Source organism: Rhinatrema bivittatum, chromosome 2 (genome assembly GCF_901001135.1).
Source record: "Rhinatrema bivittatum chromosome 2, aRhiBiv1.1, whole genome shotgun sequence".
Lineage (NCBI taxonomy): Eukaryota > Metazoa > Chordata > Amphibia > Gymnophiona > Rhinatrematidae > Rhinatrema > Rhinatrema bivittatum.
This window is the reverse complement of record NC_042616.1, coordinates 103,985,029-103,998,155: the sequence shown is the minus strand read 5'-3', so window position 1 is coordinate 103,998,155 and position 13,127 is coordinate 103,985,029. Positions and strand designations below refer to the sequence as shown.

Below are 13,127 nucleotides of genomic sequence, written 5' to 3'. Positions count from 1 at the left end.
AGAGAATATTACAATTTAAAAATTTATATTAATATTCTACATTATATATTTTGGAAGTTGAATTCTGAATGCCTATCAGCCTTTTTACAAAACTTAAATTATCCCACTGTTTCAAATGTTGATAGGGATTTTCTGGAGGGGGATATTTTTGTCAAAGAAATAATTGTCTATTCAAGCTTGGTCTCCTAAAAAGGCCCCAGCCCAGATGGATTCCCAGTTGAATTTTATCACACTTTTTAATCTGTTCTGGCACCAAGTCTTGAAGTTCTTTTTCATTGTTTTTTAGATACCTTGCAGGTGGGAGGCTCTTTCATAAAGGCCAAACTTGTTTCAGAAAAGCCTGGAAAGGACCTAATATGTTCAAAATTATCAGCCAGTTTCTTTAATGTTGACTGTAAAATATATGCCAAAATTCTTGCTACCAGATTGAGGAAGGTTTTAATCTCTGTTACATATAGTGATCAGAATGGATTTCTGTTGAATAGCTTAGCTTCTGTTAATTCCAAACTGTTCAGCATCCAGAACATATGGTTGCTCTTCCTTTAGACGTTGAAAAGGTGTTTGATAGAATAGAGTGGAGAGAACTTTTTGAGGTCATAAATATGTTTGGTTTTGGGGCCAAAGTTATACGGCCCCCTAGCGCTAAAATTTTTGTTGTTAATTTGCTTTCTGATCCTTTCTTTTTACATAGAGGAACTCATCAGGGCTGTCCCCTGTCACCACACTTGTTTTATCTTGTCCTGGAGCCTTTAGCTGTTTCTATACAGCAGCATCCGGGGCTGGTGGGGATTCAGTTTAAACAATTTGAATGCAAATTGGCCACATATGCTGATGATTTTATTGAACTTCTTGACAGTTCCTGCCATTTCATGCCTCTTGACTGTTGTTAATTTCTCTTTAATTTCAGGGTATAAGGTTAATTGGATGAAATCAAGAGGCACTTCCTTTAACAAAGTTTACTGCACCATCTGATATCAAGGAATATCCATTTAAATTGGCTGGGTCTGGGCTTAAGTATTTATGTATTTGGTTTGATTGAGAAGTTACTACTACAGTGGACAGGAATGTTTCTTATTTAGAATCTGTAATTACCCTGAACTGGTCTCCTTTATTTTTATTGTGATGGGGTCATTTAGTCACCATTAAAATGATTATTGCTCTTAAATTGAATTATATATTAAGTATGCTTCCTTTTCCTTTACCTCTGTCAGTATATAAGGAGATTGATAGGATTTTGACCCGGTTTTTATGGAAACAAAAACCAACCAGTATTGCTCTTTGGAAGTTAGTTATCTAAGGAGTTGGGGAAATAAACATTGCATTTCTAATGCGTCAGGGTAGTTTGTGGCTAACATTAGCAGATAGAAGGGAGGAGCCTATATGGCTCTCCTTAGAAAGGGAGATAGTGGCTCCATTCCTTTTGGCCCTGCTACTGGGAATGTCTCGGCTCTGTAAACTAAAGGGTTATTCAGTCCTACAGGCCACAATTGATGCTTTTGGTATGTTTAGTAGGAAATTGAGTATATCTTAGAATAATTTAAAAACAAAAAATGGTGTTTAGTTTAATTTTGTATTTAAAGTAAATCATAAAGAATTAAATTGGGAGTGGTGCTGTGGGAATGGAGAAGAGTGGTGGTAGTCCCACCTTCACAAGAGTGGTGGTAGAAAGGAGGCTAGAAACTACAGGCCAGTTAGCCTAAAACTTGGTGGTGGGGAAATTAATGGAGGTACTGCCGAAGGAAAGGATAGTGAAATATCTGCAATTAGGTAGGTTGCTGGACAAGAGGCAGGATGGATTCACCAGGGAAAGGTCCTGTCAGACAAATCTGATTGATTTTTTTGATTGGTTGACTAGAGAATTAGATCAAGGACGAACATTAGATGTGATCTACTTGGATTTCACAAAGCTTTTTATAAGGTCACTCATAGGTGGTTTGTGAATAAAATGAGAAACGGGAGTGAGTGCCAAAGTGGTGGCGTGAATTACAAACTGGTTGACTGATAAGAGACAGCGTATAATGGTAAATGGAACCTGCTCTGAAGAGATAACCGTGTTAAGTGGAGTGCCACAGGAATCGGTATCTTTCTGTTCAGTATCTTTGTGAGCAAAATTGCAGAAGGGGATAGAAGGTAAAGTTTGTCTATTCGTGGATGATACTAAGATCTGCAACTGAGTGGACTACCCTTAACCAATAAGTCTTGATGTTTTTGATGCTACTGTAACATTGCTGTCCGCTTCAGCCGCAGGGGGGAAAGGGGAATTGGATATAAACAACAACCAATGAGTGCCCGGACTTTTACGGTCCAGGGAACTGATAAGCATGGGGGTAACCTGCATGGAGCAGCAGTTTACTACCTTTAACAGAAGGCATGGGATTACTTCGCTTAACCAATATGTCTTCATGCTTTCGATGCAACTGCAACATTGCTCTCCGTTTTAATAGCAGGGTGCGGGTGGAAGAGGAATTGGATTCAGATGACAACCAACATGGACCCTGACTTTTCTGGTCTAGGGTACTGATATGCATACAAAAGGGAAAAAGCACAGGACTGCTTCTATGGTCAAGTCTATAGGCAAGGCACATCAAGTGGCACTGTCTGAATTTTCAAGAAGGTTCATCAACCAGTAAAAATGTTGTTAGCAGTACATTTTTTATGGGTTACCATAAGGCTTGGGGATAACAGCCCGAAGCAGCAGTTGCTACCCTTAAGAGAAATATGGGGGTAACCTGCACAGTGCAGCAAATACTACCATATGAAGCTTGCTGGGCAGTCTGGATGGACCATTTGGTCCTATTCTGCCATCATTACTATGTTAATAAGTTTCTTGCCAAGGGTGTGGGATTTGGTCTATTGGTCAGTTGATGATTGGGGTTAGATTGACTTCTTTAGAAGCCTTCAGGAAGAATATGGCCTTCCTGGTAATCCATATTATTGATGATTGCAACTGAGATACTCTATCTAGAAGTGTTCTTTTACCAGACCTCTTGGAAGACTTGAAGCTGGGTCAGATCTGTGAAACTGTTGGGGACTCTGCTAAACAGGCAGCAACTTTTTATAAACTGATTCGAACTGGTGTTCGCAGGCATTGTGTGGGCACAGAGAGGGTATGGGAAAGCGGATTTACAGAAGTACTAGGAGATGCACATTGGACTTTATTTTGGGGCAAGTCATTGAGGATTTCTCTTTCTGCAGCCATTACCTAATCATTATACTTTATTGCACAGAGAGCGATCTGGACTCCTGTAAAAGTGGGTAAGCTCTCTCAATTGGGAACCAACTTATGGTTAGTCATGTCAAAAATGAACAGGAATTTTTGCCCATCTTTTATTTTTTTGTGGAAATATAAAGGGGTTTTGGGCTTCGCGATCAGCAGAAATATGTGCCATCTTTCATTTGAAGTGTGCTCGTACATATAAAATTGTGGTTTGGAAATCCTTGGCATTGACACACATTCTCTACGGGGGGGGGGGGAGGAGTAAACTTTTAGATTTTTTTTTTTAATTTCTATAGCCTTGCATTTGATCCTGACACGTTGGAAAGATAATTCTATGTTAGATGTCAACATAAATTTGTTAGATGTCAACATAAATTTGGAATTGCTGCAGATGAGCTTGATGGACAATTATTGTACCTTTTAAAGATGTGGACTCCTATGACTCATTATGAATCTGCTATAATGTGAAGTTTGACTTGTGTTACTTCTGCTGTCCTTTTTTATTATTTTCATTTGTATTTTTTATCTCATGATGATGTTTCTTTATTATCTATATAAATAAAAATGTTAAATAGTTTGGACAAAATCGCTAATCTCAGAAACCACTAAACCGATTGCTTTCAAATTTGGACACAACCTTCATTTCGCATACAGGAAGGTTCTTCTGTACTTAAATTACAGATATGTCACACCTGTGACAGGTAAAATAGGTTTAAATTTTTTTTTGAGAAAACAGTGACATCTGCTGGAAGTAAGCGCCATCTGTTACACCTTACACTAACACACGCTACACTAATCATTTCGCCAGTCCAGGTCCACGTTTCACTTCCATTTTAACACATTCACGCACTTTTTTCGCCGGAAGATAACTATTTTCTTTACAGATAAAATACACCCACCACCCTCCTCACACCCCCCACACACATGCCAAATTGATTTCCTTTCCACAGCCTCCCAACACACACAAAACCACCCTTTTCACACCCCCCACACACATGCCAAATTTATTTACTTCCCAGGCCCTCACAACACACACAAAACCTGTCAGAAGTCCGGGAGGCTCCAGCGGGGGGCCAGGACCGGTCCGGGACACATCTCCTGCACTACGGCCGTCGGCTGCCAGCAATCAACATGGCACCGACGGCCCTTTCCCTTACTATGCCACTCGGGGACACCAATGGCGGCAGTAGCCCATGTGACATAGTAAAGGCGAGGGCCCCTCGGCGCCATTTTCAGGACTGGCAGCCTGCGGACCTTTGCCCTTACTATGTCAGAGGACCTACCGCTGCCATTGCTCCACCCCACTGACATAGTAAGGGCAAAGGGCCGTCGGAACCCGTTTCAGTGCTCGCAGCCGACGGACTAACGCCAATACATCGCTCCCGGACTGCTCCTGAACGCCTGCTCCACCGACTGACATTTTTATCAGGTCTCGGGGGGGGGGGGTCTGGAGGGTGGGGGGTGGTAATGAATTTATTGCGAACATCTTGGGGAGGAGTCACGAGGGGGGCAGGTTTCATTCATTCAGCAACTCTGGGGGGGCAGGGGGGTGGGCTACTGTTTTTCACGGGGCTGGGGGGGGGCAGGAGAGTGTGGGGTGGTTAGTTTAAGAGAACTTTTCTCATAGGGTTGTTTTTTGGGGGAAGGGGGAGGTTCACACACAAATACATACACTAAACTTGCACGATCTCGGGAACGCACCAAAATAGCCCTCCCCAGACCACAAAACAAATTTGGAAGTGCAAATTTGCTTAGGCACTCCCCTATTTGGCTACATAACGCGCACAGACACCCAGGGACAGACCACATGTAGCACCAACAATTTTAATTTCCCAGGTCTTGGGAGGGGGCAGGAGGGTGGGGGGGTTACTATTTGATTTAAAGGGTTGGGATTGGGGTTTGTTTTTTTTGGGGTGGGGGGGTTCCCACAGAAATAGAAAGACAAAGGTTTTCTGATCTGAAGGGTAGGTAGTAGGCGGGGGAGGTGACAGTGAGGGGAGGGAGAATGAGGGGGGAGGTGTAAGGGGAGGGAGAATGAGGGGAGAGGTGAGTGTGAGGGGAGAGAGTTGGGGTGGGTGACCAAGGGGGAGGAGGATGAGTAACTGAGCTAAATGAGCAAGGGGAAGGGGGAGAGAGAGTAAAGAACCTGACTCTGCCACTCCAACGCGTGGCCGGGTACCACTAGTAAATAATAAAGTTTTGAACTAAAAAAATCTGCTTAAAATAAAGAGAATTTGTGCTTGAAAGCATGAAATGCCACACATGTATATCCACCCCTATGTTACAAATTCTGATATGTATGGTGTTCCATTCAGGGTTTCCAAATCCACAACCAGTATGAAGCCCTAGTTTAGGTATTCATTTATAAAGAATAAAACCCTTTAATTAAATGTCTTTAAAAGTGACTGTGGGAACAAGTGATGATTCCCACAGGCCTGGAGGTAAAAATTCAGCCTGACTCCAGCCTTTCTAAAAACATAATCTTTATTCACAGCATCAGTCATATACACAACAGTAGACTGCCTTTATCTTCAGACAGTGTACTCGCTCCATTCTCAGTTTGTACTGCTTCGTCTCAGCTCATTATTTGGACAGTATTCCATTACAAGAGCTGCCTTCCTCTCGGAGACCTGGGCCTGGTCTGTTTATCCCCACCTAGATCCCAGCTCCTATTCCCCAGTCTCTGGTTATGCTTTCTTAGCCCCACCTGCCCTGCAGGATCATGCCCATAAAGCATACTCTCCTTAAGGCATTTTAAGGTGGACCAGGCATCTAGCCTGGTCCTGCACAGGGTAAATAGGGGGGCACTGCCTCACATACCCCTCCCCTCAGCTTGAACACATCGAGCCAAGCGTCCCTACTTCCTCCTGGATCCCACCCAGGAGAGTCCAAGACCACCCATTCCCCTTTCTCTGGCTTCTCACCAACTATGCTTGAGAATGGAGACCTAGTGACATGCTCACTCCCATCTCTTAGTGTTATCCTCGACAGCATCACGACCACCACCCAATGTGCCGTTTGTGCTGTGCATATCCCCAGTCCTTTAACTAAGTCCTTTGCTGGCTCCAGGTTAAAATTCCACCCCAATGGAGCTTTATGGACTGTCTGGGGAATCACCAGTGCCAGTTCTTCTATAACCAGCTGCGCCCGCTTCCTGGTATCTGGTATCTCTGTATCTTCAATTGCTGGAATCTCCATAGCACTATTCTCGGCTCTCTGTGGACTCTTCTGCCTTCTGGGCTCTCCGCTGTTTCCTTTTCTGTGTGTTCTGCAGCACCTCCCCCTGGGCTCTCCTCAATTTCCTCATCTGTATACTCTGCAGCGCCTCCCTCTGGGCTCTCTGTAATTTTCTACCTCTGTATACTATGTCCACTTATCCATTCAGATTGCTGTCTCCTCCGCAGCCTCACTCGCTGATGTCTCCATAGCACCACCCTCTTGGCTTTCCATGGCATCTTTCACTTGCCTTTCCATGCCCTCTTTGGGCTTCTCATGGGAGTTCTCTGGACTCCTGGTAGTGTTTGGGCAACCTACACGGGTCTTCCTCAGGACTTCCTGTAGCGCCATCTTCCAACTTCCCAGTACTGCCTCTTCCTGGGCAGTCTGTGTTGCCTTCTCCAGCGTTCCCTGTGGCCCCTCTCTCAGGGTTCTTCACTGCCCCCTTCTCAGGGCTTCTCACAAGAGCAGTCTCTGGACTCCTGGAAGTGTTTGGGCACTCTACAGGGTCCTTCCACAGGGCAACCTGTAGCACCATCCTGTAGGCAATCAGTGTTACAGCCTGCTGGCCATTCTATAGTGGTCACTTCTGGGCACCCTGTGTTGCCACTTCTTGATAAAGCCATGAGGCTCCACTCCAAATAGAAGTTGACCACGGCACAGTGTGCTTCCTGGTTCCATTGTTGGTCAGTCCAGGCCCACTGACTCCCTTGCAAGGCTCTCTTGTAACTTACTATCTCCCTCCTGGAGATTCTGGATCAGTGCTTGCCAGCTTCCTTCAGTCAAGCTCTCAGACAACTGTATTCTGGTGCTTCAGTACCCTGGCTGCTCCACTCCAGGTTTTCTCATGGCTGCACACCTTCCCTGCAAAGTGGCTTGCTTGCTGGAAGAGGGCCCCAACCTATTTCCATTCATTCACAGAGTGGTCACTCTGGCAGCTTTACCAGGGCCAAACCCTGTTCAGCATAGCCCTGCTGCACCAGTGTTTGCTGGTTTACCAAAAAAGTAAAAAATTAAAATAAAAAAAAGCTATATAACCAGCAATATCTAAATCACTTTTAATTTCCTATCTACCTCTAGCTGGCCTTCTCGCATTAACCAGTACAAACCTACCACTTCCTGGCTGTCCCTGCAACTAGGCCCACTCACAGTTTCCTATCTTCCTGAAACTTTTAAACTTTGGGGTTTTTTTTTTTCTTCAGTGCAGCTTCTGAGCTACATCCTTTCAAAAGCCACGGTGCTCTGTGCACCCCTGCGCTCTGTACTTTGTTTTAGAACCACAGGTCCTCTTTACAATTCTTTCTGTACTCCAAACAGATACTTTCTTGGAGACTGGGGTTTTTCTGTGCAGAGCTGTAGAAAAAAATCGCATACATGACACCATATGTGGGAATGAGCGGTGATTCCCACAGGCCTGGAGGCAGAAATTCAGCTTAACACCAACCTTTCTTAAAACATAATCTTTATTCACAGTATTAGTCATATACACAACAGTAGACTACCTTTACCTTAGGAGAGTGTACTCTTCTCTGTTTGTACTGCTTCGTTTCAGCTCAGCTCAGTGTTTGGGCAGTATTATATTACAGGAGATGCCTTCCTCCCGGAAACCTGTGCTTGGTCTGGTTATCCCCACCTAGATCCCAGCTCTTATTCCCCTGTCTCTGGTTATACCCTCTGAGCCCCTCCTACCTTGCAGGATCCCGCCTACAGAGCATACTCTCTTATTGGCATTTAAGGTGGACCAGGTTTCTAAACTGTTTCTGCCCAGGTAATTAGGGGAACACTAGGGGCACTACCTCATAGTGACTTCCAGGGCATGTTTTGAGGTAGTTTAACTACTCACAAGTAAATGCAGCAGTAAGAGACTAATTTGAATAATAAAATCTTCAGCAGGAATTTAAAATAAAATGTAATTTTGACAATGGTTGTCTGCTTTGTGGACATTGTAATGTGTAAGCAGTTATATTTTTTGACATACAGTAAATATAAAATACTGGAGTCCTTCTGTAATTTCAATCTATGGTTTTTAAATTGACTTGGAGGTCATATTTAGCGGGCCGGTGAGCAGGAAATACGTCTGGATAACTTTACTCAGATCTTCCGTTAAAGTTAGCCAGATAAGCTTTCCACTGAATATACTGGATTAAAAATACCCGTGTAACTTTAGGAAAGATTGATTTATTGATTTATTTTCAAATATTTATATACTATCTTTACTGGAGAGATTAAAGAGGTTCACAATGATAAAAACATACTTAGCATGTAATACACACACAAAAAGCAATCAGGTATCATACAAATAAAATCCCTGCATTAATTACAATGTGTATTTAAATTATTTAATATTGAATGCTGCTGTGAAAAGCCAAGCTATTATGTCTTTTTTTAAAAGCTTTTCCATCAGTTGCAATTCTTAAAGCTTCTGGCAAGCAATTCTAGAGGTTTTGGCTGGCACTAGAGAGAGCGCTCTCTCCCTATCCTCACCAAGATGCGCGCGATGTACCCAGGGGACCTCTGGTAATCCCTTATTAGGTGATCTAAGCATTCTTTGAGGGACATAAAAATGTAGCAATGCTGCAAGCCAAACAGTATTTTGGTTAGTCAGTATCTTGTGTATTAAAGTCAGTATTTTGTAATGTACACGATGTTTGGTTGGAAGCCAATGCAGTGAGATCAATATTGGTGTAATATGGTCATATTTCTTTTCTTGTCCAGTTTTTGTGACCACACTTACCTGGGTGATTTTAGCTGGATAATGCTGAACATAATTCACCAGCAGAACTTTGTGCAGACAAAATTTACCCAGGACGTGGGAAGAAATTTAGAAGTCACAATTTTTGGCTGGGGAGTTCCAAAAGTTACCCAGACAAAGCCTTTGAATATCGACGTCTCAGTACTTATGGTAGTGGAATTAATAGGACTAATTCCCCATGAATTGCTTTCAAATGTACTGCTTAGTGTGACATCTTTGGGGGAACATAAGAACGTGCCATACTGGGTCAGACCAAGGGTCCATCAAGCCCAGCATCCTGTTTCCAACAGTGGCCAATCCAGATCATAAGAACCTGGTAAGTACCCCAAAACTAAGTCTATTCCATGTTACCGTTGCTAGTAATAGCAGTGGTTATTATCTAACTCAACTTAATTAATAGCAGGTAATGGACTTCTCCTCCAAGAACTTATCCAATCCTTTTTTAAACACAGCTACACTAACTGCACTAACCACATCCTCTGGCAACAAATTCCAGAGTTTAATTGTGCGCTGAGTGAAAAGAATTTTCTCTGATTAGTTTTAAATGTGCCACATGCTAACTTCATGGAGTGCCCCCTAGTCTTTCTATTATCCGAAGAGGGGGGTTGGCTATTTAGTGTTTGGCAGAAGTTGGTCAAGCTGACAATATTTACATAAGAACATAAGATATGCCATACTGGGTCAGACCAAGGGTCCATCAAGCCCAGTATCCTGTTTCCAACAGAGGCCAATCCAAGTCACAAGTACCTGGTAAGTACCCAAACATTAAATAGATCCCATGTTACTAATGCTGGCAACAAGAGGTGGGCTATTCCCTATTGATTAAGCAGTTTGAGCTTCTCCTCCAGGAACTTATTCAAACATTTTTTAAACCTAGTTACTAACTGCTTTGACTACATTCTCTGGCAACAAATTCCAGAGCTTAATTGTGGGTTGAGTGAAAAAGAAATTCTCTGATTTGTTTTAAATGTGCTACTTGCTAACCTCATGGAGTGCTCCCTAGTCCTTATATTATCCAAAAGAATAAATAACCGATTCACATTTACCTGTTCAAATCCTTTCATGATTTTGTAGACCTCTATCATATCCCCCTTCAGCCATCTCTTCTCCAAGATGAATAGCCCTAACCTCTTTAGCCTTTCCTCACAGGGGAGCTGTTCCATCCCCTTTATCATTTTGGTCGCCCTTCTCTGTACCTTCTCCAGTGCAGCTATATCTTTTTTGAGATGCGGCAACCAGAATTGCACACAGTATTCAAGGTGCGGTCTAACCAGTGAGCGATACAGAGGCAATATGACATGCTCTGTTTAAAAAATTGCCAAATTTGATAGAGAATCATCATATCTGTCCAGAGTAAAAATCATAGAACAATCTTAAATAATCTGTACTCTCAGTTCACCAGGGCCTCCAACTTGCAGAAATATAGGAACGTTTTCTATTAAAACATGATCATATTTGAAAAATATTTCATAGCTTTTTTGTTTTGATCTCAAAAACTTGACAGGCCTGCAATATGTGACAGAGAGCAGACAAGAAGTGAAAACTTTTATGGCATACATTTTCCTTTTTCTTTGCTCCGTTTGAATATGGAGGGTGCATTAAAAGTAGGACGATTTACTCTTCCTTGTGTACTCACTCAGCCCATTTTGAGTTTAATTCAGAGGTGGTATGTGTGTGTTAATGTCAGGAGGGGGAAACCTGTTTCATGTACCTTCAATTTTCAAAGGTGCACCTGCTATTTTGTTTCCCCTAACTCCACCATCCGATAGGTTCCAACTACACGGACATTTGTAAAACATGCACTGTACACATGCTAATTTTCAAAAGTGAAATCCACATGGGTTCTTTCCCCTGTGAAAATTTGCAAGGAGCACAAACATTAAAACCGTCTGCGTACTGCGGTTACGTGAAAATTTCCCGTGCTCTGTATGAAAGAGCACAGAAGTGAAAACTGCCAGGGCAGCAACAGTAGCTGCGGTGACTTGTAATATAGGTCCGAACCCTGCAAGTGTGTGTTGGAGAGAGGGAGCACCTCCCTCTTCTGCCCTCTGTTCATCTTCCTGTGCCCTCTCCGCCTCCTCTGGTCACAGCTGCTGACTACATATTTTGTGAGAGTGTGGTGTCCAGCTCACTGGGGTCAAGCTGTCCAGGGCCGTGAAGCAGAACTGAAACTCTTGGGGCCTCCTACTGTGACCATATGCACATGTTATTAGGTAACAGACAATCAGAAGCAACAAAAGTTGAAAACCAGCATCGATTTTTAAAAACTGGGTCAGTTTAAGTGCCAAAAAAAGAAAACATTTTTGAAGTGTTTACTATTTTTACTTGGTAGTGCAGTTTTTATAGGGGGTTGGAGGGGTAGGACGGGTTTACCCTTTTATTTTAACTTAAAGCACATTAATGAAGATTAAATTAAATCACAACACAAAGCCCAACAGAATATATTCCCAAAGAGAATGGTGGGTGTGGAATTTTAAGAACTGTTGGCTGACAGGTTTCCATTTTATTTTAGTTAGATTAAAAATGCACATCGCAGCACCTCCATTTAAGATTCCAGCAAATGAGTTTGAAACGGATTCCATCTTACCTTGAAATGTTATTTCAATAAATGTGTGGAGGGCCATATTGGGATCCCTACTAAGGAGGGTGGCCTAGCCGCAGGGTCATACTAAGGAGTAGAGATTACAGGAATGTATCATCTTTGCTGCAGTAGTCCGGTCCAGATTCTATATTGGTGAGTGAACCCTAGTTGTTAAAGTAGACTTTTTAGTTGGAGATTGAGAGAGCAGGAAGCTTTTACCTTTGTTCCTCTGCAAATAATCTGCAGGACCAAAGCTTTGATAAGGAGGATAGGCCTTGGGTGAGAGTTTTGCTCCCAGTTTCACTTCCTGTGGAAGGATTTTTTTCTTTCTTTTTGTTTTTTGGAGGGAAGTTTTGTTCCACTCTTCCTTTTCAAGAGAGATGGTAGAAGCCATCTTAAAGCTGGTCTAAAGCTTTGTTCCTCTTAGGCCGTACCTATTGTGAGACAAACCATGGTAATATTTTATTTGTGGAAGAAAGGAGTTTTATTTTTGTGACTGGAGGTTTCTTTGAGGTTTTTCGGGATCTCCCACTCAGCATATCTTGGATGAAGACATGAATACCCATCCAGTACCATACTAGGGTGGAGAATTGAAGGAGACGACCTACCAATCTGGTGCTTGCCCAGCGGAGACACAAGAGCTGCCAAGCCGTTACAGAGAGGAGAGAGGAAGAAAACGTAAGATCAGGTAGTGAATCCTAAGTGTGAAAAAGGTATCCTTAGAAGATTAGGAAAAACCTATTCACAGAACCCAGGGACAGCGCTTAAGGCCCAGGAAAGAACAGAGGAAACTCCAAGGAAGAATTCAAGGGACCACAAACAAATGTATTCTGTAAAATGAATGAGACAAGAAGAAAACGTACATAGTGCTAAATAGTTACCGTTTACCAAGTGGATTCAGTAAAGTTTATATTGGAGCACCATCCTGGAGTACAGACTGTTATTGGCACTTAGAAAACTAGAATATACATAACGCCTTGGGCGTTTCTGCCTCTCCCCCCCGTCCGTACCCCCCACAACGAAAGGTCCTGCATTCAAAGTGTTTAGAGAGAAATACGAGGACAGACTGAGTACTGAATGGAAGCCCATTCACCTCAAAGATAGCCTGGCTCAGGCCTACATTTGTAACTCAAATGGACTGCACTGAAGAAAGTTAGCCGAGGTCTTTGCTGTAGATCCGAGTATTTGAGGGGCTGGTGCATTGTATTGTATGTGTGGAGGGTGAGCAGAAATGTTGCTAGCAGTCGCTTCCTCTTGTCCTTGTTCTTCTTTGCAGTCTTGTCTGCTTTCGTGTCCCTTTCATTTCATCAATGATTAACCAGAACTGCATAATTGCATGAGTTATTAACCCTTTGTGTGTT

General features: G+C 42.7%; 1 protein-coding gene across 4 annotated transcripts in view; it reads left to right on the top strand.

Moving 5' to 3' along the window:
- ESYT2 (extended synaptotagmin 2) overlaps positions 1 to 13,127 on the top strand; it is a 310,854-nt gene that overhangs the window by 225,391 nt on the left and 72,336 nt on the right. The window lies entirely within an intron of this gene.